At 44.0% G+C, this 26414-nt stretch overlaps 1 protein-coding gene across 1 annotated transcript in view; it reads left to right on the forward strand.

The window, feature by feature from the left end:
* PPFIBP1 (PPFIA binding protein 1) overlaps nucleotides 1–26414 on the forward strand; it is a 2404664-nt gene that overhangs the window by 27376 nt on the left and 2350874 nt on the right. The window lies entirely within an intron of this gene.

Raw genomic sequence — 26414 nt, forward strand, 5'->3', positions numbered from 1 at the left:
CAGCAACTGACGCAGGACCCAAGACTTTGTTAATCAGACCGACTGAGGGCAACCTGCAAGCAGATAACCCAAATGTAATGACTGCAACAGTGAATACACTCTAACATCTACATTTATGGTAAGTGTGCACAACTGTACTTTCTCACTTGACTTTACCAGGCAGTGGCATGAGTTGTGGAGAAGATTTTCCTGGAAAAGGGAACCCCCCCCCCCATAAGGTGATGTAAGTTGTTAGACCATGAATGGTATTTGTGTATTAATGCCAGGTAATATAGATATAGTGGATATAAAAAGTTTACACACCCCTGTTAAAATGACATTTTTTGTGATATAAAAAAAAAAAATAGTCCACAATAAATCATTTCACAACTTTTCTCACCTTTAATGTGACCTATAACATGTACAAGTCAATTGAAAACCAACAAATCTGTTGGGGGGGGGGTATAAAAAATAAAAAACATACAATAAGCTGGTTGCATAAGTGTGCACACCCTTAAACTAATACTTTGTTGAAGCACCTTTTGATTTTAATTTCAGTATTCAGTCTTCTTGGGTAGGAGTCTATCAGCATGGCACATCTTGACTTGGCAATATTTGCCCACTCTTTCTTGCAAAAGTGCTCCAAATCGGTCAGATTGCAAGGGCATCTCTTGTGCACAGCCCTCACAATCTGTGCATATTCCATGTAATTGTCTCTTGTAGGTTTCATGTCTGTCTCCCACCCCCCCAGATTGTAGGCTTTCTTTGTAAATGTATTTTACATTTTTCAGGTGCACATCAGTGCTGGTGCTTGACAACTTTTGCTTTTTACCTCTTTAGGTCTTTTAACATATTTGTATATGAGTGCATAGGTAGATGCTAGGCTATTGGCCCAAGGGTCTAAGTAAGCCTAGCCAACAAGGTTTCCCTGGCGTACGCCACCCAAGAAAGTTATTTTCCTGTGGCCCTGTTGAGCAGAACCACAGAACTGATCCCTGGGGTGTATTTCCCATCCACTCATCAAGATTTTTCTTGAAGAGTGCTAATGAGTAACTTTGCTTGACATAGATGGGTAGCTTGTTCCAGAGTATGGGAAGTCTCTGGGACAGAAATCTATCCCTCCAGCATGTCCTGTCTATTGTGGTGACAAGGTTTAGGTCCCTAGAGCATGTAGCTCGGAGGGATTGGGATTTCTTTAGGTGCAGCATGTCCAACAGCTCTGTGTTTGACATTGTGTTAGGCAGAGATCACCTCTGAGTAGGCAATATCCTATGGAGTAAAGCTGGAGTTTTTTTGAGACTGTCATTGTAGGGCATCTGTTTGAGGCCAGCAGTCCTCTTTGTGAGGTACTTTGGTGGCCTTTCCAGCTGCTGCAGATGTCTTGTGAGGTACATTCCAAAAGGGTTGTTGTACTCTATAATGGGTCTAATGAGTATCAAGAGTTGGGAGGGTGGCCTAATGGTTAAGGTGTTTGCCTTACAAGCACAAGGTGCAGGGTTTGAGTCTCACAAGGGATAATTGGCTAGGCTTAAAAAGGCCCACAAGAGCAGTTAGCTTAGTACTAATCTATGAATCTATGAGTAGAGGGGGGGACCAATTACCTTTTTTTTTTTCCCCCCCCCTGGATGAGAACCTTTTGTGACGGTGTGCCACTGAGAAGGATTTCCTGACTACTATGGCAATGTGATTATCAATGGAGAGACTACTGTCCACCTGGGTCCCAAGGTCTCATCACACATTCGGCGTTAAGTAAACTGCCGCCTATGTGGTAGTTCATGGGTACAGAGTTTTTACCAAAGGGGATGACAGTGCACTTTTTAGCATTGAGCTTGAGGCCGTGACTCTGACACTGGGCATCTGTCTCATGTCTTGGCTTATTTTCTATTGTGTTTTGTATGTGCATACTTACAAATAGCTTAGTCTTCTTCATTTTGTATACAAATCCCTGAAACCATGTTTTGTTCACTTTGCAAGGGCGTTTCTGTATAACAAGTTGCAATTTCCTCATGCATCCTCTTCTAATGAGTCTAATCAAGATTAAGACCAAAGTAGGTATATTGCCTCATAGGGCAATGCAGTTCCATCTATTTGACTCCATGGTTTCTGTTTAAACCATTATTGTCATTTCTGATTACTATATTTTTCAACTTTTTCACTAATGTTTTTCGTTTAAAATTATGCTCTATACATAAAGGAAGCGGATTACAGCCAACTCATTACAGTTGCTGACATCATTCAAGTTCTGTTATTCTTCTAAGTTTTTTGTTTCGTTCCAAGCACTTTCTCCCACACCAGAGTCTCTTCCTGCCTCTCTGAAATGCTGCCTTTCTGGTCTTGGGCCATTTGTTTCTTCCATTTACAGTAGTTTGTGCACCCTTTGGAGTCCCCACTCTTTCCATCACAGTGCCTTTTTATATTGAAAATGAGCAGTACTCGGTACTAGGAAGCGACTGCTGGTTGGAAAAGGTCTCCTATGCAAAAAAAGTCATATTGCCTTAGTTCCCCACTCCCTGACACGATATGGCTGGGTCACATCTGCTGGTTCAATGATATTTACTTTTACAGGTGCAACTTATTTGCCCAGTGACAACATCTAGTGGCTGATTTTTCAGTTTATGTATTTAAGTTTACATACATTGTATGTGCACTGCTTGGTGAACCAGTGTACATGTTGCAGTGCTTGTTCCTGTCTTCGTGGGAGTCCGGGCAGCACTGAGCCAGTCCACCCCATCCAACCAAGATAAACAAGCTATCATCTTCTTATTCCACCTTCCCATGTCAAATTTTCTAGAAACTTAAGTTGCTAATTTAATCCCAGGATGTAGTTATGGCTTTATTTCCATGTGTTGCAGAGACAGACTAGTTCACAAGTGAAGACTAGGCAATTAGTCTGTGAACTTTTAGTTTATTCTTGAAGCTGAACAAATCAAAATGACTTCTCTTCACTCCAAAACACATTGCAATAAAAAAATATCCTTCTGTTACTTTCTCTAGTATTTCCAAAATAAATTTGTCACCCACATTAGACTACTAGGAGTTCATCTAGTTGAAACCCTAATATTTGATGTTCACTTAGATCACTTAAAGAATTTTGGAGTCTAGAAGCCAAACCATATCGGACATGGCTAGATCTCTTATTACCAGAAGCTTCCTCCTGCACCACTATTTACAAACTTCCAACAAACTCATAAACAAGGTTGCAAAATTTGCAGCCAACCTCCCCATAACACTTGGCCACTTACACTTGCTCAGGCTACCCCAACACCTCTTAAACTCTCAACTCTCCATAACCTACTATATGAATCCGATCTGTCCATCCATAACAAATATATTAAATTTTACCACCCAACTAAGATTTGGCTCTTCGACAAACTCCTATTAATTGTATCCAAACCCAACAGCTTGGCTGGCTGTTGCCTAGACTGTCAGTGTTCTAAATCTGGAACTCCATCCCCCTAATCATTAGACAAGACCCATCACTGAAGTTTTTTAGGCTTCACCTAAAAACACATGTACTCTAGTCATGACAATGCAAATCCTCTCTCGCTCGTCTAGTCAGGATGTAATAGACTAGGCTTTGTGGCTTCTGTAAAGGCAGCTTTATTATGTACAAACACATCACGATTGAAGCTTAACATTAACTTGGGTAACTTGCATACAAGCTAGCTGTTACATTCATACATGCTCACTCTGGCTGCACTCTCAGTATGGCACTGAGTATAACATGTGCCTGCTGTTTATATATGCATGTTCATCAGTTGCTGTGATTCTTACATCACACACTGCTCTACATCCTCCCTCTTTGAGAAATAGGTCATGTGATGCTGAGAATATCAGTTGACATGCAAATAATACAAATAGCTTTTCTGTCATGCATTTATACAGAACTGTTTATGTATGTATGTAAAGTTGTGTCCAAGTCGCTGTGTTTTTCGCACCAGGTCTGGAAGTACAACCAAATCGTGTTTCATAAAACTGAGAATTAGACTTGGCAACTGGAACTGTCTCTGTTATGTTCAACCATAGGAATATCTGGAACATCATCAGGAGTGGAATCAGTAAGTAAGACACTTTATGGAACAGGAACATTGTCTGGATTGCTCTGAGATCTAGAGTCTGTATCACAGTAACAATGCTGTGCTAATGATTCTGGTACAGGAAGATGTCAGTGACTTCTCCTGTATTCCACACCCTTAGATTCTATGAAGTAGGATCTCTGTTTGGTACATATACCTGTTACTTGACCAATCCAGTCAAAACCGTTTGCCGTTTATATATCCTCACTGTGTCTCCTTCTTTCAATTGGCAAAGAAATCTGCTCGATTATCATAACTGGACTTCTGAATAGAATGTTTCCTGAGTAATAGGGCTCTGATGGTTTTGTTTTTAGCTTTAGGCCTCCATAAACTGGAAGTAATGAGCAATGTTCTGGTTTGCCTGGATAGACGTCTCTGAGCAGGCGAACCAAGTGTATCATCAGTGGGTATGTTTCTGAGATTAAGTAAATTCAAAAAGACTGTATTATCACGCTTTGACCTTTCAAGTAATTGCTTTGCACTCTGCACTGCACGTTCAGCTAGTCCATTTGACTGGATGTTCTGGACTACTAGTAACATGTACAAAGTCCCATTCTCTTGCAAATTTCTGAAATTACTGACTAGTAAATTGAGTACCATTGTCAGAAATAACTTTCTGTGGACTACCATGGACTGAAAAATAACGTTTTAATTTGGTAAGAACAGTAGTGGATGTTAGATTAGGTAGTATATCAATCTCAAACCAGTTTGAATAAGAGTCTACCAATACTAAGTAATATTGATTGTTCCACTCAAATATGTCAGTGGCTACTGTTGACCAAGGTAGTTCAGGAACATGACTTAGCTGAAGTGGTTCTCTTTTTTTTTTTTTTTTTTTTTTTTGTACATGCTGTTTAGTACTATTGAATACCGAACAAGAAGAAAGTACTGTATCGATGTCTTTCAGTAGTGAAGGACAAAATACTAGTTCTCTTACCCTTCTTTTTGTAGATTCTGTATCTGCCAAACGGGGTACCAAAAGTGGTCAGTAATGAGGATTTGTGATTAAGCATCACTTGCCAAAATTCTGTTTTTGTATCAAAGACAGAAAAAACATTGGCATTCGGTATTGGGGCTGTAACCTCTTCGACTGTACTCACTGGATGATGCAGTCTGTTTTAATGCTTTCTTCAAATCTGTTGGATGAATACATATTCGGATTTCATCTGAGCCTTTCTTGTGGGTTGCTGCCATAGACAACACCCATTCAGTTGGTTCTGCAGCTGGACAAATTACACCTTGCTGCACCATTTTATCCAGCTCAGCTTTGACTTTATCTTGCATAGCTATTGGAACTTTCCTCACTGGTCTGACTACTGGACTCGCCTCAGGGTCTAACCTCATCGAATACACAACTGGAAGTTTGCCCAACTTGTCATTGAAAAAAATCAGCATACTCTGAGAAAATGGCTTCAGAAAAATTGGAAGGAACTAGGATATGCGCTTTTATGATGAACTTTGGTAAAAGCCGATTATTCTCAAGCTGTCTCTGAGACCCAGTAATGACTGCACAGGTCTTCGAACTGCATAGAATAACCAGCTGTAACAGTTCCTAGCCACATAACATGAAAGGACTACTGAGCCTTTGGTTTGAATTTCTTCACCTCCAGAAGCAACAAGTTTCTCACTGCTAGCCACATTGAGTTGTTCGTTAGTTCTCAACTTAGCAAATATATTTCCTGATGTAACATTTCACTTTGAACCAGTGTCTACTTTAAGCTCTGTGGATTTACCATTGATCTGGACAGTACAAAACACTCTGTTCTTTGCCAACAAATTTGCTGTATTAACCTTTTCAAGAATTACTGATACACCATCTACATAGAAAGTAGACTTTTGTAGTTCTCTGTATGATCAACTTGCATTTTTGAACGACCCTTTACGTATGAGGCATTTACTTTATTATTATTATTATTATTATTATTATTATTATTTAGTATGTATTTACTTTATGTATGAGGCTTACTTGATTTGCAAACCTTTTGAAAATGGTTCTGTTTTTTACACTTGTGGCATTACTGACCAGATGCTAAGCATTTTTCTCTTTTCGACTCCTGATTGGCACCTCAGTTGTGACAGTTAACAATAAAGCTGGATTTGGGTTTTGCTGACTTGCGCTTGTACTGCACTGAGCATGCTCCTTTCTTAGAAATTGCTGGAAAACTACATGATTTCCCTGGTGACCCAACAGGGGCTGTGGCTGCCATGTGCTTAGGCCTGCTTCTTTTTGCCAAGTGTTGCATGCTATTTGCTCTGGAGCCTGCTGAAGTCATGCTTTTGTCACAAGCATACTTTGTCTTTCTGTAACTTCGATTTGACATCTCAATGGCTTTCTTAAACGTTAAATCACTGTTACGAAGCAAAATCTTTCTCACAGCAGTACTGTTAATACCACACACAAGCCTGTCCTTTATTGCACTTTTAAATGAGTGCTCTTTTTTCCCCTGACAGTTTATTTTAAAATTTCTTTTGGTGGAGAAATTGTATGTATTTTGCCATCAGTGTTGCAGTACTGATCTTGGGTCTTCCTGTCATGCTGAAGCCCACAACTACTTTTACTTCATCCCTCATTGGTGGACATCTGAAGACCAACATCTGGATGTAAGGGTGTAAGGGCATCAGTTAATGCCATGTTCACTTATTTCTAGCTGTGCAGTCTGATGTGCTTCACATCAGTTTTATTACACCCACAGTCATTTGGGTCGTGTTTCCAGAGAACCTTCTTCCAGTCACACGCATACCTTTTTGGGGAAAACTTCTCTACTAATTTTAATGTTCAAAAAAGTCAATTACTCGAAATGTGGGAATCAAATCCCACATAAGGATTTATACATAGTCTGTTCTGCTTGGGGTCTCAGTAGAACCTTTCACTGTTCTGACTGTGCAAAATTCTGTGTGAAAAATCTCAGACAAAGGGTTGAGGTATTTGTTGCCCATATGGAGTCCTGTTCAGCTTCTTCAATGGCATCACAGTCCACTGTTGTCTCCGAAGGATCTAACATCTGCTAGTGTCATTCAAAAACCTAAAAAGACAAAGGCCCCTGATGCTGGTGAAAATGCTCCAACTACAGGTCTTAAAATTACCTGCTTATGTGAGTTTCATTGCAGCCCCCTGGTCCAGCAACTCCTAGGCCCGAACCTTCTAGTGGGAGCCCTTGTGAGGCTGCTGTCGTTTTGTGGCCTACCTTTGAATGCCACCACGGCTCATGTTGATTGGGTCTGTGGTCAATCTGCAGGCCTCTGCTTCCAACATTTGTGCAGTGGCTCTCAGGAGAGACTCCTGTGTTCCCTGACTACTGTAGCTACACCTGAAGTTAAGGTTGGATGACCACATCCTCTGCTTACCCCTTTAAAGTAGCGTACCAAACCAAAATGATTGACTTCCTTTGCTACACCACCTCCTCTAACCACTGCTTCTCAGACTGAAGCCCAAGACCTCCATGGCCTTCATGAAATCTAGAGAGCTCTCTCACTCTTCACCTCTGAGGCCTTCCCATTTAAAAGGAGTAGGGAAGTAGCTTTTTAGGAAGAGAAAGGACGATTCCTTTACTTCAAAGGATCAAGAGGAATTGTCTTACTATGGCTACTTACCACCTAAAACTTACCCAGACCTTGACTTAGATGAGACACTTTTTTTTTTTTCTTCCTCACCTGTAGGCCTTTCCTTTGGGGATACCATGCATTGAATGAAGAAGGCTTTTAGTTTTGAAGCTAAGCAGTGTTTACAGGGCCAGACTCTGCAGGGATCTGATGAGCATAATTTTACTCCAGATCTCTGACTATTCCTCCTGTACATACTGTACTTAGATGATGTATTTGAAGACATAGCTTTACTTTCTGACTCTCTACCCCTTGCTGCCACATTGGACAAGGAATTCTTTTTTGGCCCTCAAGCTGAAAATGTTTTTGAGAAACTGGGCAAAAAGGGAAAGCCAAATTTAAAACTGTGAAAGAATATTGCCTCTCTCTGACTCCAAAGTACAGTAGGAATTACCCTTTCAAAACCTTGGCCTTTTCCACCTAGACAAGTCAGTGGGGAGGCTTCCCCTCAGTAAAAGACTGACAATCTAGGAGATGGCAGACAGAAATTTCACAAAGGGAAGGGGGCTCTAAAGAAAACCCACCCAGCATAATGGGCAACTGGAACAATCTTCTACCCCACCCTTCCTTACCCCTTTCTGTTTGCTCCAAATCTCTGTCAGGAAGTCCATCTCCTTCTTCCTAAATCAGTGGAACTCCATCACCAGGGACCAGTGGGTCTTCAGCATCCTAGAGAAGGGTTACTGTATTCAGTTCAGTTCAGAGAGGTACCACGCTTTTGCATTCCAAAACCACCAAAAGCAAGAAAGCCTTTTACCGCCTGTCCTTATGGCACTACTTCACCCAGCATCCATACAGCCTGTTCCTCCAGGACAAGAAGGAAAAGGCTCCTACTCGGGGATATTTCTAGTCTCAAGATAAGAAGCTGCTTGGCGGCCCATCTGGGACCTCTCCAAGCTAAACAAGTTCCTCAATATCACAGAATTGCAAATGTTGCAAAAATTACTGCCCTTGATTATTTATTTATTTTTTTTTTAGGATGCCACCTTGGTCACCATAGACCTACAGGCCGCTGCTTGCCATATCCCTGTAGAAGACTATTTGTAACTAGGGTGATGTTCGTGTTTTACTGTTACAGTCATTACAATTGGGTTATCCTGCTGGCAGGCTACCCGCAGTTGGCCTGAATTCCAAAGTCTAGGTCCGGCGTTGGTTGCTGTCGCCTCCTCCCTTATGTCAGTGCGCCAGGGGTATAAAAGATGCAGCAGATGCCATTTTCTTCAGTCTTTCTTGCCATGCGGTGCCCGAAGCAAAAACAGTTTGCAAGTGCCGGTTGGCCGACTCCTGAGATTTTCAAAATCTAATTTCAGATCCGAAATCTTCATTAAAGCTAAGTACCTCGTTGGGGAAACTTTTCTTGCTCCAGACCGATGTTGGAAAAAGTTAATTGTATTTCTTGTGGAAAGCAAATACCTCCTAAGGATTTTCATTCTTACTGTATTCCTTGCTTAGGCCCTGACCACAACGTTGCTAGTTGTCTGTTTTGTGCTAGATTTAACCAACACACTATTAAGCGTCGGTACGATTTTGCATTTCATTACTTTGGCAGACTATTCAATTATATAATGCCGTCTGAGCATCCGACTACCGGAGTTTATAAAAAGCGCAAAGAAAAAGAAAAGGACAGGCATCCGAGGTCCAAAACTGACGATGAGGCTTCCGCTAGGCCTGTCACCGGTTCTCAGTGAGGCGCTTCCGCAGCCCCTGAAACCCGCTACCTCAGAGCCACAGGCCGCTTCTGACTCCCACGTAGAGCTGACTAGGCCGCTAGATACTCAAGGTATTGGACACTTGGAAACTGTTCCCTCAGGTGGGCCCAGAGCCACTGTGCAGGCATCGGCTTCTGAGGGTGTTTTCAGGCCTACATAGTTATATGTGAAACCTACTTCAGCTTCAAAGGCAAAGACTTAAAGCAGCTCTAAAGACAAAGAAACGAGTACAGCATTCTCCTGGACAGTCTACCATGCCTAAAAAAGAGATGCTTAAAATGGCCGAAGAACTAATTACTTTGATCAGGGGTTCCCATTCCCCTCCTGATAAGAGGCCTAGGCAAGAGATAGAATATGAATCTTCAGACCAGGTTTCCATTTCCTCTGATTCCTCTTCTGAACAGGAATATTCTCTTCCCTCCTATGAGGATTCTGATGCTGAAGAATCTATCCCTTCAGCCTCTCCTCCTGAGAATTACTCTTTTGGGGAAACACTGCATACTATGAGGGAGCATTTCCACTGGGAGAGCCAAGATTGCTAAGAATCCAAGAAAAGGCTCCGAGACTTCCTTTTATTACCTCAGCACAGGCCCCTTGCTATCCCACCTGTTTTAGACATTGTAGATGATGTATTTTCAGAGTCCGGTCTGTCTCCAGACTCTTTACCACCAGCTCTTGTTAAGCCAGACAGATACTACAGGGTTCCAGATTCACATAAATTTCTTTATAAAAACCCTGCTGCTGACCCTGACCCAGAAACTATCTCTCAGGGTCCTAAAGGAGTCAAGGCTTCCACTGCAAAAAACCCTATCACCTCTGATAGGGATTCTAGGGCCCTGGACAGATGGGGGAAAAAGATTTGTACTTCTGCTTCCTTGGCTGTAAGAGCTTTAAATTGCCAAATTCATATGCTTAAATATCAGCAATGTCTTATGTCACTGCTTAAACAGAACAAGTTCAGAATGTGCAGAAAATAAAGAAATGCAGGGTTTATTGCATGCAGCTGAACAAGTTGGAAAGCATACTTTGCAATGTAGTTTTGATTCTCTAGAGGCCTCCTGCAGGGCCGCTGTTACAGGTTCTGTCGTTAGGAGGCATGCTTGGTTAAAAGAACAGAATCTACCTGATCATGTTAAAACAAAACTATTAGATGCTCCATAAAGCATGATGCTTTGTTTGGTGTTAAAGCAGAAGAGGTGTTGAAGAAAATGGAGGACAAAGCTAAATCTATGCAAACAGTCAAGGATTTCTTGCAGGTACAGCCTCCCAGATTTAGCAGGAACTGGCCTATAAAGAATTGGTCCTTTCCAGTGTCAGATGGGTCACAAAGAGGCAGATACAGATGCCCCAGAGGCAGATCACAGCCCCAAGGCTCATACAGGCCTAAACAATGGGGTGCTTCTACCTCCAAAAGCAGAGAGGAAAAAATCACAGCCGTACAGGAAACAGTCTCAATGACTTTCCCCTGCCAGCACCAAAGACTTATCTTCTGGCAGCCCCTTTGGGGGGAAAACTAGCTCTTTTTTTTTTCAGAAAACTGGCACATGATTACCCAGGACAAATGGGTCTTAAATATCGTCTCACAAGGCTACAGGTTCCACTTTCACATCCTGCCAAGGCCAAACGGTATGCCAGACCTGCCACGCAATCAATGGGCAGAGGCACAAAAACAAGTTTCTTCCCTCATGGACATGAGAGCCATTCAGTTAGTACCACAGCAAGAGCAGAGACTAGGATTCTACTCAAGGCTTTTCTTGGTGCCCAGAAAGGACAAAGCCTGGAGGCTAATACTGGACCTGTCTATCCTAAACACATTTCTGGATATTCCAAAATTCAAAATGTTAACTCTGCAGCAGCTTCTGCCCATGCTGGGCAAGGGGGCTTGGCTTGTGACTTTAGACCTAAAAGAGGCATACCTGTATGTCCCAATCAGACAATCATGCAGAAGATACCTCAGATTTATAGCTGGCTCAATGCACTACCAATTCTCTGCACTGCCCTTTGGCTTATCTACTGCGCCCAGGGTCTTCACAAAATGCCTGGCACCAGTGATTGCATTTTGCAGACAAAGAGGAATACAAATATATTCTTACTTGGATGACTGCCTTATTCAAGCAGAGAACAAGGACTTTCTACTACAGCATCTGGCATTTGTAAAAAGATTACTAACAGGTCTAGGGTACACAGTAAACAAACAGAAGTCAAGACTTGTACCCTTTCAAGAGATAATATTCCTGAGTGCAAGCTTAAATACAACTGCCCAGGTGGCTTATCTCACACCAGACAACTGACTACTTATTTCAAAATGTTGGCAACAAAGACCCATTTATCTGCAAGAAAAATTCTGCAGGCTTTGGGCTTCACGGCATCCTGCATTCTGCTAATTCCATATGCAAGACTGCATATGAGGAAACTTTAATGGTATCTAAAAAGTGTTTGGACTCAACATTGCCACAGCCTGGAAACAATTACCCTCATTCCCTGCCTGCAACAGGAGTTTCGATGGTGGGCAAAAGCCTGTCACCACAACACGGGACAACCATTCACCTTACCCACAGCCAGGCAGACATTGACAACAGATGCATCAGATTATGCCTGGGGGGGCCCATATGGCAGGAAGATGTATTCAGGGCACATGGTCCGCAAATCAAATGCATCTACATATCAATCAAAAAGAGATGCTAGCTGTTCAGAACACCCTGACAGCCTTCAAGGATCTACTTCATCCAGGACAACTACTGGTAAGGACGGTCAATACTACAGTCATGTGGTACATAAACAAGCAGGGAGGCACACATTCCTACTCCCCTCTGCAGGCTAGACATGAACTTGTGGGACACAGCATTGACTTACCAAGTACATTTGCAAGCACAATTCCTGCCAGGAAGGACAAATACTCTGGCAGATGAACTACGCAGAAACCTAATGGATCCCCACGAGTGGAAATTGGATCCACAAGTCTTCAGCATGATGACAAAGAACTGGGGATGCCTGGACATAGACCTGTTTGCCTCCCCTCACAACTACCAACTACAGAAATTCTGCACAAGGACTTATCACAAGCAAGCATGGAAAGTGGGTGCTCTATATTTCAGCTGGAAATACCTAACAGTATATGCCTTCCCTCCTCTGCCTCTCCTCCCCAAGGTACTCCTCAAGGTCAGACAAAAGAAACCAAAAATGATACTGATTGCCCAAGACTGGCCTCGCCAGCACTAATGCCCAGCATGGACATTACCTCACATTCCTCACTTATTGACCCAACAAGACAGATACTGCACAGCCAACTCAGGACCTTTAAATCTGGCAGCATTGCGGATGGAGTGATGGATGTTATTTTGGAGGTCAGGAGGCCTAGCTCCAGAAAATGTTATGCAGAAAAATGGAAGAGATTCTGTGCTTGGAACCAGGCACAAGGTTTTGACATGGTTGTTCCAAATATTCCTCAGATTTTGCAATACTTAACTGAGATGCTTGATAAAGGCCTTTCCTTTTCATCAATTAAAATTCATGCCTCTGCCATTTCAGCTCATTACAATACAGAACCACCTATTTTTCTCATCCATTACGCAGTACCTCAGAGGAGCCAAAAACATAACACCTCCAAGGAGAGCACCAATACCTGCATGAGACCTCCAACTATGTCTTGGAAAAACTCACATTGCCTCCATTTGAACCAGCCTGTACAGCTGATATAAAATTCTTGTCTTGGAAAACAGCTCTGCTCCTAGCAATAACCTCTGCTAGACGAGTCACAGAGTTACAGGCACTCATGGCTGTGGAACCTTTTATCATTTTCCATCCTGACAGGGTTTTCCTGTGGGCAAACCCTACATTTATGCCTAAGGTAGTGTCCAGTGTGGCCCTTAACCAGACAATTCATTTGCCTACCTTTTATCCAAACCCACAGAATAAGGGTGAGAGAATTCTGCATTCTTTGGACATTCACGACATTCACAGGCAGCTACGCTTCTACTTGGATAGAGCCAAAGCTTTTAGAAAGACTGAACAACTTTTAGTGGCATATGCTGCAGGATAACAAGGAAAGCCTATCTGAAAGCAGACTATTTCAAAGTGGATAGGCCACTGCATTCGTTTCTGCTATTCACAGTATAACCAATCAGTGCCTAAGGGCATTAGGACACATTCAACCAGAGTAGCAGCCACTTCAGCGGCCTTCCTCAGAGGAGTACCAACCAAAGGCATCTTAGAGGCGGCAACTTGGAGTTCAGTGCATACTTTTACAAAGCACTATCACCTACCTTTCTACTCTAAGTCCAGGGCAGGATTTGCCACTGCAGTTCTGCAGGGCCTGATAGCCTCGCCTAATGCTATTTAGCACCAGCCTCCCAACCTTAGTTTTGGGATTCAACCTAGATGTGCAACAGTGAAACACGATGAACATAATACAGTTGTGTACCTACCATAAATGTAGATGTTCGAGTGTATTCACTGTCGCAGTCCAGGTTGCCCTCCCACCATCCCCCTTTTCCTTTGCTGGGACTTATCTGTACTTCTCTATTCTATACAACCTTATGTGGTGTATTTGCTTGTAGATAAAGGAAAAGTAGTTTTTTGTGCATGCATGCTTATTGGCATAATTTAGCCTACCATTTTAGGTGCACCTGACATCTGGTGCAAGAAAAACTGAAGAAAATGGCGTCGGCTGCATCTTTTATACCCCTGGTGCACTGATGTCAGGGAGGAGGCGACAGCAACCGACGTCGGACCTAGACTTTGGAATTGTAATGACTGCAACAGTGTAGGTACACAACTGTACTTTCTTTGTATATAGATACAGTTTGTAAGGAGAAGGTCCATTTTTGATGAGGCTTTCCAACAGCAGGCCTTTGCCTTTTTTCCTTGCGCACTTTGCTTCTGCCTTTTGCTTCTGGCAAAACTGGTGAGGGGTGGTGCTTTGCTGTCTGAAAGAGGGGACACTGGGCTAGCAGCCTGGAGTAATTTGTTAAAAAGCAGTCTTGTGTACTAAATATGGGTCACTTTCTTAAAAATTTATTTTTTTTTTTATTTTCTTGATTTCCCTTTCAGATTAGATTTGTAAATCCTTTTGTATCCCTGCTTAAGTTTAAATTGTGTGAATTACTTTGACATCACTGCAGAATTCTTGTGAAAATTAAAGGGTAATTTTATTGCCCCCCAGTCAGATTGAAGCGGAAAGTGTATATGAGGGGTGAAGGAACTTCAGTACACATGTGTCCTGTTCATTAAAGTGGGGGGCTTGAAACTCCAACACACAATACTTCCCAGAATGTTTTTATGTTTTAGTGTGGCTTCTTGAGCTACATTTGTATTTTTGGTGAAGAGTCTGTACCATGAAAATACAAAAGCGGAAGAGAGTAAAAATGTGAAAATGACGTGGATGCCTATAGTGTTAGCCTTAAGTGGATTCCTGTGGTCTGTAGCCGTATGTAAAACTTGGGGCTTTAGTTGCAAAGGCATGCTTTGCCCTCTTACTATGACTTTAATGTGTTTTTGGAGAAAGCAGAATGTATTTTATAGTATCACAAATTTTCAGGTCTCTGATCAAAATGAAATACAAACTTCCTTTGCAGAGAAGAGTGGCATTAAATAGAGCTTAATAATGCAGACTGGGTTTGTGGGGATGTCTGTCTGATGTACATCTGCCTGTACCGACTCATGTAAACCATGACCTTTTCATCCCTAGAACCAAACAAAAAATTGTTTGTAGGAAGAGTTCTGAGCAGTACCCTCATTCAAGAGTATTCCATTTTTATACATTTGTAGAACCACTCTAATTACATGGTTTTAAGTGCAGTGTCTGCATTACGTTTTCCTGCTTTAAATGTTTGAAGTCTTGTATTTGCATTTCAGGGAAACTAGAAATGCCACTTTTTATAGTAAACTGTATGCCTTTGTATTGACTGTCTAAAACTCTTGAAGCTCATCTTTATGGATTTAATTTGGTGTTTTAGTGAAACATTGTTTTGAGTAAACAGTGAGACGTTTTCTTCTGGAATCTAGACAGGCCAGCTTTGAGCTTCATTTTCTTTGGGGATTTCTTGAACTTCTAAGTTTGCTTGGAAAATAAGAATTTTTGATATTTGACAGTCTTAAATTACACCCCTTCTTTCAACATATTTGATCACTTATAGGTTAAAAGGCTGCATTTTTTAGTTATGCCTCGTCATTTTTAGTACTGGGCCTGAAGCATTTGATTAACACGAGTTAACCATAGAACAGGCCTTTATTTGAAAAAGGCTGCTTATTAATCAGTGCAGTGACAGTAACGTTGTGTAGCAACAAGTGTGGCAGTTCAGTGGAAAGTGCTTGTTAAGGTACTAATATTTGTTCAAATATGGTACATTGAGAAGGCTACTGTTTGTGTAACAGATGTTTCACACCATGCTATAGTGTAGATGTTCTTCGTGTTTCACGGTTGCAGTCATCACATTTGGGTTATCCTGCCAGGGGTAGCCCTCAGTCGGCCTGAACACCAGAGGCTTGGTATTTCTGCGTCCGTTGCTGTTGCTCCAGGACTGAAGTTGGGTCGTCCGTGGTATAAAATCAGGCAGCTGACGCAATTACATCAGTCTTTGTTGCAGAGGAGCTCGAAGCAGTTCGCACGAGTGCCAGTCGGCCACTACCTGAGTTTTCGTTTCCGAATTGAAGTTGAAGTCTTCTAAAGCTATGTATTCCGTTGGGCATCCTGTTTTCTTGCTCTAACTGATGTCAGAAAAAGTTAACAATTGTCTCGCCTGTGGAAAGCAAATACCACAGTGAGACTTTCATTCTTACTGCGTCACCTGTTTAGGCCCAGGCCACGATGTCCTCCGCTGTCGCTTTTGTGCTTTGTTCATTGCCAGAACTATACGTCACCGAGCCCTTATTGTAGCTAGATATTTTCACTCTCAGTCCTCTAATTCTGATATGGCTTCGGTAAGCCATCCGACTACTGATCTTCTGAAAAAATGTAAGGATAAAGACAGAGACAGACAGCACAGGTCCAAAACTGCAGACACCGCAGACAGCACAGGTCCAAAACTGCCGACACCGCCTCCATTAAGCTAGTCGTCAGTTGTCTGGTCCTCAGTGAGGTGCTTTCGCAGCCCCTGATGCCTGCATCTCTGGATTCGCAGGCCGCTACTGAGTCCGGTATGCAGCAAGACTCTTCTTCGACTAAGGATCCTGCAGATGTCTCTACCTTGGATAGGTCCGGAGCCGCTGAGCAGGCCACTGGCTTCCGAGGAAGTACTTCGCACTACCGATCCTAATCACAGACTGATTTCTTTCGCGTCTTCAGTTCTTTCTAAAACTACTGAGTTTCTAAGGCCCAGGGTATGGACCGCACCCAAAAAAACGACTACCCAAGTTCAGGCACCTGCTTCCTTGCCTCAGTCTCAAATGCTTAAAACGGTGGAAGACCTGATTATGCTTATTGGGGGAAGCCAGGCTACCCCTTCCAAAAGAAAGAGATTTGTCCCCAGTAGTTTTATCTGGACAGGAGTCCGATGACTCTGATGCATTTGAATATGAAGATATGCAACCCCTGTTTGCTTATGAGGATTCTGATGCAGAAGAATCCATTCCTTCTACCTCTCCACCCGAGGATTTTTCATTTGGGAAAACCCTACATACTTTAAGGGAGCATTTCCAATGGGGATGTCAGGATTATCCTTAGTCAAAAAAGAGACTCGGAGAATTCTTTAGATCAACCACAGCACAGACCCTTGCCCATTCCTCCAGTCCTGGATGTTGTGGATGATGTTTTTATGGAATCCAGTCTGACTCCTGACACTCTTCTACCTGCTCCCAGGAAACCTGACCAGTATTACAGAGTCCCTGACTTTCACAAATTTCTTTTAAAAAATCCTACTGCTGACCCTGAGGTCATCTCTCAAGGACCTAAAGGAATCAAAGCAACTTCAGCTAACAATACCACCCCCTCAGACAGGGATTCCCGAGCATTAGACAGATGGGGTAAAAAGTATACACCTCTGCTAACTCTTGCTATTAGAGCATTAAATTGTCAGTTGCACACATTGAATATCAGCAACATACCATGGAACTCCTCAAAGAAAAAATATCCTCTTTTCCTGTTTGTGCAGAAAATAAAGAATTACAAGAGTTAATGCATTTTGCAAGTCAAGTAACTAAGCACACACCTTACAACATGGTTTTGATGCCCTAGAAACCTCTTGGAGGGCAGCAGTCACTGGTTCTGTCCTTGGAAGGCATGCTTGGCTTAAGGAACAGACCTTGCCAGACCATGTCAAATCCAAATTATTGGACGCACCCTTGAACAAAGACAACTTATTTGGCACCAAGGCAGAAGAGGTCTTAAAAAATATGGAAGAAAAATCTATGCAGACAGACTTCTTACAGGTCCAACCACTGAGGTTTAGTAGGCATTGTCCCTCCAAGCACTGGTCCTTTCCTGCCCCCTCCAGGGCAGCTCAGCCCAGATGGAGGGGAAGCAGCTAGCTGTTCAGCACGCCCTGACAGCTTTCAGACCCCTACTCTCCCCAGGGCCTGTACTGATTAAAACAGACAACACCACAGTGATGTGATGTGATGTATCAACAAGCAGGGAGGGACTCGCTCTTATCCTCTCTGCAGGCTCCCCATGACCCTTTGGCACATGGGCTCAGCTATGCAACTGCACCTGCTAGCACAATTCTGCCAGGCTCTCTAAACTCTGTGGCAGACAACTTGTGCAGAAACCTGCTAGACCCACACAAGTGACAGCTAGACCACAGAACCTTCACCCTTGTAACCCAGAAATGGGGCACCCCAAAGGTCGACCTCAATGCCTCCCACTCCAGTCAGCTCAGCAAATTGTGCACCAGGAAACCTCGCAGCAAGGCCTAGAAAGTGGATGCTCTATCCTTCCAGTGGGTAAACCTCTCTGTCTATGCATTTCCTCCTCTACCACTCATTTCCAGGGTACTGCTCAAAATAAGGGAGGAAAACTGGGGGCAATCCTGATTATCCCAGACTGGCCATGCCAGCACTGGTACCCACTGCTGTGCACCCTGCCACCATGGCATCTACCGCAGATCTCAACACTCCTGACCCAGAGGAATCGAGAATTCCTGCATCCCCAATTGCATACCCTCAACCTGGCAGCCTGGCTTAGTCCTTGACCTCTCCTCAAGTTGGCAGCCTAAGCAAACAAGTCCTAGATGATATACGCGAGGCCAGACTTCCCAGCACTAGAAAATCCTATGCTGACAAGTGGAAAAGGTTTTGCACCTGGATCCAGGCTAAGGGAGCCGGAACAGCACAGCCCTTCCTACCTCTCATCCTTAATTACCTGGCAGACCTACTACACAGGGGTGTATCCTTCTCTTCTATTAAAATTCATGCCTCTGCAATGTCTGCTTATTACAGCACAGAGCCACATCTCTTCTCACACCCTCTCATTAAACAGTTCCTAAGAGGGGCTAACAACTTACGGCCACCCAGAAGAGCTCTTACCCCAGCTTGGGACCTTAACTTTCTGTTGGAAAAGCTCACCCTCCCCCCCTTTGAACTTGCAGCTTCAGTAGAGTTAAAAATTCTCTCTTGGAAGACTGCCTTGCTTCTGGCCATCACTTCAGCTAGAAGAGTATCAGTGCTACAAGCACTCATGACTGTAGAGCCCTTCATCATTTTCCATGCTGACAGGGTCTCCCTCAGGACTAACCCATCCTTCATGCCTAAAGTGGTGTCCAGTGTGGCTCTCAACCAGGCCATTCATTTGCACGCCTTTTTCCCTAACCCACAAAACAAGGGGGAAAGGATTCTGTACTCTGTACTCTCTAGATGTGCACAGACAGCTCAAATTCTGTCTGGACAGGACTAAATCTTTTCGAAAAACTGATCAGTTGCTAGTCAGCTTCTCAGCAGGGGCAGAGGGCAAAGCCTTATCCAAACAAACTATCTCCAAATGGCTAGCACACTGCATTCATTTCTGCTACAAAAACAGCATGGGAAACTGCCCCCAAAGGGGGTCAGGGCACATTCCACCAGGGCAACCTCCACCTCTGCAGCTTTTCTCAGAGGGGTCCCCACCAGGTACATCCTGGAGGCTGCAACATGGACATCTGTTCATACCTTCACCAAGCATTACCACCTGCCTATCTTCTCCATATCCAGGGCAGGCTTTGCCACCACAGTCTTGCAGGGCATCCTAGACAGCCCCCACTCTTCTTGACTGCCTCCACCCTTTTCTTCAGCTTTGGGAATCTACCCAAATGTGATGACTGCAACAGTGAAACATGAACATAGTACAGTTGTGTCCACTCACCATAAATGTAGATGTTCGAGTGTATTCACTGTTGCAGTCCTGAATTTCTCTCTCCCCATCTCCCTTCTCTCTCTACTTACAGGGAGTTTTTGGCATTTACTTTCTACTGGTGGTGTTCTTTCACCATAACCTAGCTCCCTATTTGGGGGCTCCTGATGGGGCAAGAAAAACTGATGTGATGGTGTCGGCTGCCTGATTTTATACCACTGATGATGTGACGTCAGTCCTGGAACGACAGCAACTGACACAGAAATACTAAGCCTCTGGTATTCGGGCTAACTGAGGGCTACCCCTGGCAGGATAACCCAAATGTGATGACTGCAACAGTGAATACACTCTAACATCTACGTTTGTGGTATGTGTACACAACTGTACTTTGTACTAGATGTTCTTTGTGTTTCACTGTTGCAGTCATTACACTTGGGTTATCCTGCCAGGGGTAGCCTTCAGTCGGCCCGAATACCGGAGGCCAAGTATTTCTGCATCAGTTGCTGTCGCTTCAGGACTGACGTCGGGTCGTCAGGGGTATAAAAACAGGCAGCCAACACCCGCCATTACATCAGTCTTTCTTACCGAGGAGCCCGAAGCAGAAGCAGTTTGCATGAGTGCCGGTCGACCGCTACCTGAGTTTTTGTTCCGAAATTGAATCCTCTTGAATTCTTCTAAAGCTAAGTACCCCATTGGGGATCCTTTTTTGTTGCTCTAACTGATGTCAGAAAAAGTTAATTGTCTTGCTTGTGGAAAGCAAATAACACACCTAGATTTCCATTCTTACTGTGTCACCTGTTTAGGCCCAGACCACGCCCGAACTGTTAGTCGTCGGGCCCTTATTGCAGCTAAACATTTTAATTCTCTATCTCTGTATTCCGAAATGGCTTCGGTAGGCCATCTGACTACTGTTCTTCCGAAAAAACGTAAGGATAAAGACAGAGACAGACCGCACAGGTCCAAAACTGCCGATGACGCTTTCGTTAAGCTAGTCACCAGTTTGCCGGTACTCAGTGAGGTGCTTTCGCAGCCACTGATGCCCGCTTTGATGGATTCTCAGGCCGCTACCGAGACCCATTCAGAGTCTCATATGTTATGAGACTGTTCTTTGACTACGGAACCTGCGGATGTCTCTACCTTGGATGGGTACAGAGCCGCTGTGCAGGTACCGGCTTTTGAGGAAGTTCTTCGCACTACCAATATTCGACACAAACCGACTTCTTTCACGTCTTCAGTTCTTTCTAAAATTGCCGAGTTTCTAAGGCCAAGAGTATGAGTTACGCCTAAAAAAATGATGACCCAAACTCAAGCGCCTGCTTCCTTGCCACAATCTCAGATGCTTAAAATGGTAGAAGACATGATAATGCTGATTAGGGGAAGCCAGCCTTCCCCTGCTAAAAGAAAAAGAGACTTGTCCCTAGCAGCGTTATCTGACAAAGAGTCGGACGACTCTGAGGTTTCTGAGTATGAAGACATGCCCTTATCTGCCTATGAGGATTCAGATGCAGAGGAATCCATTCCTTCTGCCTCCCCTCCAGAGGATTTTTCTTTTGGTGAAGCCCTACCTACTTTGAGAGACCATTTCCATTGTGAATGCCAGGATTATCCACCGTGCAAAGAGAGACTCAGGGATTTTTTTAGATTTACCTCAGCACAGACCCCTAGCTATCCCTCCTGTTTTGGATGATGTCTTTATGGAATCCAGTCTAACTCCTGATACTTTATCCCCTGCTCCAAGGAAACCTGACCGGTACTACAGAGTTCCTGACTCTCTCAAATTTGTCTTTAAAAATCCTACTGCTGACCCGGAGGTCATCTCCCAAGTACCTAAAGGAATAAAAGCAACTACAGCTAAGAATCCCACCCCCTCAGACAGGAATTCCCAAGCTTTAGACAGATGGGGTAAAAAAGTATACACCTCTGCATCTCTCGCCATTAGAGCAATGAATTGTCAGTTCCACATGCTGAAATACCAGCAGCATACTATGGAACTTAAGCAAAAATTATCTACCTTTCCTGACTGTGCAGAAAGTAAAGATTTACAGAAGCTTATGCATTCTGCAATCCAAGTCAGCAAGCATACCCTGCAATGTGGGATTGACTGCCTAGAAGCATCTTGCAGGTCAGCAGTCACAGGTTCTATACTTAGAAGGCATGCCTGGCTTAAGGAGTAGACCTTGCCAGACCATGTCAAATAAAAATTATTGGGTGCTCCTCTTAGCAAGGACAATCTGTTTGGCACCAAAGCAGGAGAGGTTTTAAAAAAGATGGAAGAAAAGGCTACGTCTATGCAGACAGTCAAAGATTTTTTGCAAGTGCAGCCTCCAAGATTCAGTAGGCATTGCCCCTCAAAACATTGGTCCTTTCCAGCCCCCTCAAGGCCATCTCTAACTAGACCCAGGAGAAACAGACCCTCCAGATTACAGTCTCAGGATATGCAGAGATCTAAGCAATGGAGTACCTCCATTTCTAAAGCAGGGTGTGCTAAGCCACCCCCTTACGGAAAGAATTCACAATGACTTCTCCACTCCACTCCTCACCTCTGCCCAGTTGCTCGTGCCCTTAGGAGGAAAACTTGCCCACCATGCAAATAACTGGACCTCCATCACCAACGATCGATGGGTCCTCAACATAGTATCCCAGAGGTTACAAATTTTATTTCCACATGCTACCAACCCAACACATGCAACACATAGACCACATAGTCAGTGTGCCAAACAGTCACAGCCCTTAAGGCCAAACACAATGCCAGACACACTCGTCATTGGTGACTCCATAGTCAGACACACTGACGTCCCGCTCACCAGATTGAGTAAGGAGAAGGTCACAGTAAGCTGCCTGTCGGGCGCTAGAATCCGCCACATAACGCAAGCACTCAGGTCTCTCAACAGCAGGTACAAGTACGACTCTGTCATTGTCCACGCTGGTGTGCACGACCTGAGACGTACCTCCTTGGACTACATGAAAAGAGACCTAGAGGAGCTCTCTGATTATGTAGCCCAGGCAGGTATGACCCTGACCTTGAGCAGTATCCTACCTTCACCAAGAATGATGCCACAATACAGAGACAAGATGAGCAGCTTTAATAATTGGCTTAAACTCTGGTGTCATTCAAAGGGGATCCAATGTCTGTCTGCCTGGGATGACATGCTGGACAAGCCACGCTGCTTCGCAAGGGACGGCTTGCACCTGTCACCCCTGGGCTTCCGGATATTGGCAAAGGCTCTTGTCACCCCCATAGAGCCTTTTTTAGGCAAGGCTCAAATTCTAAACCTACCACCCTAGAACACAAAAAAGGAAAAAAACTAAGGGTAATGCTGCTCAATGCCAGAAGTCTCAACCTCAAGATGCACGCACTCGAGGCCCTTCTCAGTATGGAGAACATCGATTGTCTGTGCTGTGACTGAAACCTGGTTCAAGGCTCCCGAGAGCACCCCGGCACTATCAGGTTTTACCTCATATCATGCGTTCCGGCCCCAAAGTCCGGACAACACCAAGAAAGGAGGGGGTTGTCTATATTCATCAAGGACACCCACACCTCAAGGTTGGTGGCAACGATGCATCGGAGACCATCCAGGTGCAATTAACCATAGGCAAGACTGCTCTGCAATTTGTAGCATGTTACAGGCCACCCTCTCAATCTCAGGAACCTCACATAGCTTTCCTGAAAACACTGGAGGGGATAAATGTATCTCCAAACACCATCATACTAGGTGACTTCAACTACCTGAATATAGACTGGGATCACTACTCAAGCCCCAACACTCTAGCCCAAAGGTTCCTAGAGTTCATAAACTCAAATGCCATGGAACAACTAGTCACCATCCCCACAAGGGGAGAAAACATACTAGATCTCATCATCACGAACATGGGGTCACAATGTTCAACACCGGAAGTATACCCCTCACTGGTGAGATCAGACCATAAACTAATCTCACTGGAAGTCCACATCCGCCCCACCTGAGATAAAAAAGACCACAGTGAAGAACTTCTCAAAAGCCGACTTCACACTTCTAAAGACTGGTGTGGTCTCTTTTAAGGCCCCCGAGCCTGCGGAAACCATTACGCAAACCGCTGAATCACTTACAAATGCCTTCTACCAGCACCTACAGGACTGCATGGATCAGGCAATCCCAAACAAAACAAAGACTCTTTGTACCAAAGGCAAGCGTCCAGTCTGGTGGACCCCAGCCATAAACAAGCTCTACAACAAAAGGAGGAAGCTACTACAAGATGGAGCAAAATCCTTAAAAGGGAAGACACCTTTGATCATTATAAGTAAAATAACTAAGATCTGTCATAAAATCATCCAAGGCAAATTTTGAGAGAAAAGTCGCTAAGGACTCAAAAGACAATCATAAGGCCTTCTTTAGCTATGTTAGAAACCTGGGAGGAAACTCCCAGATATGCTCAGAATTAGTTCAAAATGATGTAAAAATTACTGAACCTACAGACATTGCCAATATACTGGCTGACAGGTTCAGTGCAAACTTCTCCACCCCCCCTCCCCCCCAAAAGGTGAGATATCTATACCAGAGGATTGTAGTCCCCCAAACATCTCTAACGCTCAGGTGAGAACTGCTCTCTCCAAGGCAAAAAAACGCAGCATCCATGGGACCAGATGGTGTCCCCGGTTGTGTGCTCCACGAACTCAATGAGGAATTAAACCCGCAGTTAGGGCAGCTGTTTAATCTTAGCCTCACCTCAGGATACGTGCCCAAGGAGTGGCGTATGGCAGCTGTAGTCCCACTTCACAAAGGCTGTGCCTCCACCGACCCTGGAAATTACCGTCCCATCAGCTTGACAAGCCTGATCTGCAAAGCTATGGAGAGGATCATAATGGAACTCCTAAATAAAGACATAGGGGACTTGCAGACTTTGGATCCGACCCAGTTTGGCTTTGTCAAAGGCAGATCATGCCTTTTAAACTTGGTTGACTTTTTCGAAACAGTCACCAAGGCCATTGATGAGGGAAAGGCAGTCCACACAGCCTACCTTGACCTGGCAAAGGCTTTCGACACAATACCCCACTCGGGTATCATTGAAAAACTCATCAGCTTAAATGTAAACCCATACGTCACAAGATGGGTTGCAAACTGGCTAAGTGACAGAACCCACAGGGTCAGAGTTGCTGGCGCCATGTCAGACTCGAAGCCTGTCGCAAGTGGTGTCCCACAGAGCTCAGTCCTGGGCCCACTCCTGTTCGGCATCTACTTTTCAGAAGTACAAGCAAACACAGGAGGATTATGGCTGACAAAATTTGCAGATGACTGCAAACTGGGCGCCATAGTTGAGAACACATCTGACACAGATATCCTTCAGAAGGGTCTTATAGAAATGGATAACTGGTGCCAGAGCCATGGCCTAAAGTTAAACGCCAAAAAATGCATAGTCATACCCTTCGGGAAAAACAAGGTTACCCCTAGCTACCATATAGGCGGCAACCCACTAAGCACAGAAGAGGTTATCAGGGATCTGGGGACCCAGGTTGACAGTAACCTTTCGTTTGACACTCACGTTGCCAAAGTAGTTAGGAAGACCTTCTACATTGCCCACCTGATTATGAAGGGATTCACATCTAGATCAAGGGAGGTCATCGTCCCCCTGTACTCATCACTCATCAGACCAATGATTGAGTACAATGCCCCATTCGGAATGTATCTGACACGACACCTGCAGCAACTGGAAAGGCCCAAAAAGTTCCTCACCAAAAGGATAAAGGGTCTCAAAAATATGTCCTATGCTGCCTGACTGAAGGAACTCCAGCTCTATTCAGTCGCTTACCGTCTGCTCAGAGGTGACCTGTGCCTGACATACAAGGCCATGTCCAACCCAGAATTGATGAACATGCTTCACCTCAAAAAATCTAGATCCTTCAGAACTACAAGGGCGGGAGACTTAAACCTTGACACGGTTATTAATAGGACGTGCTGGAGGGATAGATTCATCACCCAGAGACTCCCCATGCTGTGGAACAAAATCCCGGTACATGTGAGGCAGAGCACCTCGCTGGCTTTGTTCAAGAGAAATCTTTTCCAATGGATGGGAGATAGCAGATATACCCCAGGGATTATCTCAGTGTCACTGTTTGACAGAGGCACAGCAAAATAATGGGCATAGTATCCTCCAAACTAAAGGGGTGTCGAAAGCCACAAAACTCTGGGCTAGGCTTATAAATGCCCTTAGGTAGTGGGCAGTGGCACAAAACCATGTTCAGTCCCTGCTCTCCATAAGAGCAATTCCACCTCTTCCTGCAGAACAGATAGGCCAAGGTTTTTATTCCAGACATTTCCTGGTACCCAGAAAAGGGGGTACCTGGCACCCAATCTTAGATCTATCCATTCTAAACACCTTCCTGGTGGTACCAAAATTCAAAATGCTCACCCTACAGCAGCTTCTCCCTATGCTCTCTAAAGATGCCTGATAGGCCTCCTTTAGGTCTAGAGTGGCTAATCTGTACATCCCAGTCTGGGACTCCTGCAGGAAATATCTATGTTTCAGGGAAGGATCTATGCATTATCAGTTCTTTGCACTTCCCTTTGGTTTATCCACTGCTCCCAGAGTTTTCATAAAATGCCTGGCTCCAGCCATTGCCTACTGCAGGTAGAGAAATATTCAGATTTACCATTACTTGGACGATTGCCTGATTCAGGCAGACTGACATTTGTAAAGGACCTTCTAACCTCCCTTGGGCACACTATCAGTGAAAAGAAATCCAAACTAGTCCCCAGTCAAAAAATTGTATTCCTGGGAACAAGCTTAGACACCACATCCCAGATGGCATTCCTTACT

This window comes from Protopterus annectens, chromosome 9.part0, assembly GCF_019279795.1.
Source record: "Protopterus annectens isolate FY-2018-M chromosome 9.part0, PAN1.0, whole genome shotgun sequence".
Lineage (NCBI taxonomy): Eukaryota > Metazoa > Chordata > Ceratodontiformes > Protopteridae > Protopterus > Protopterus annectens.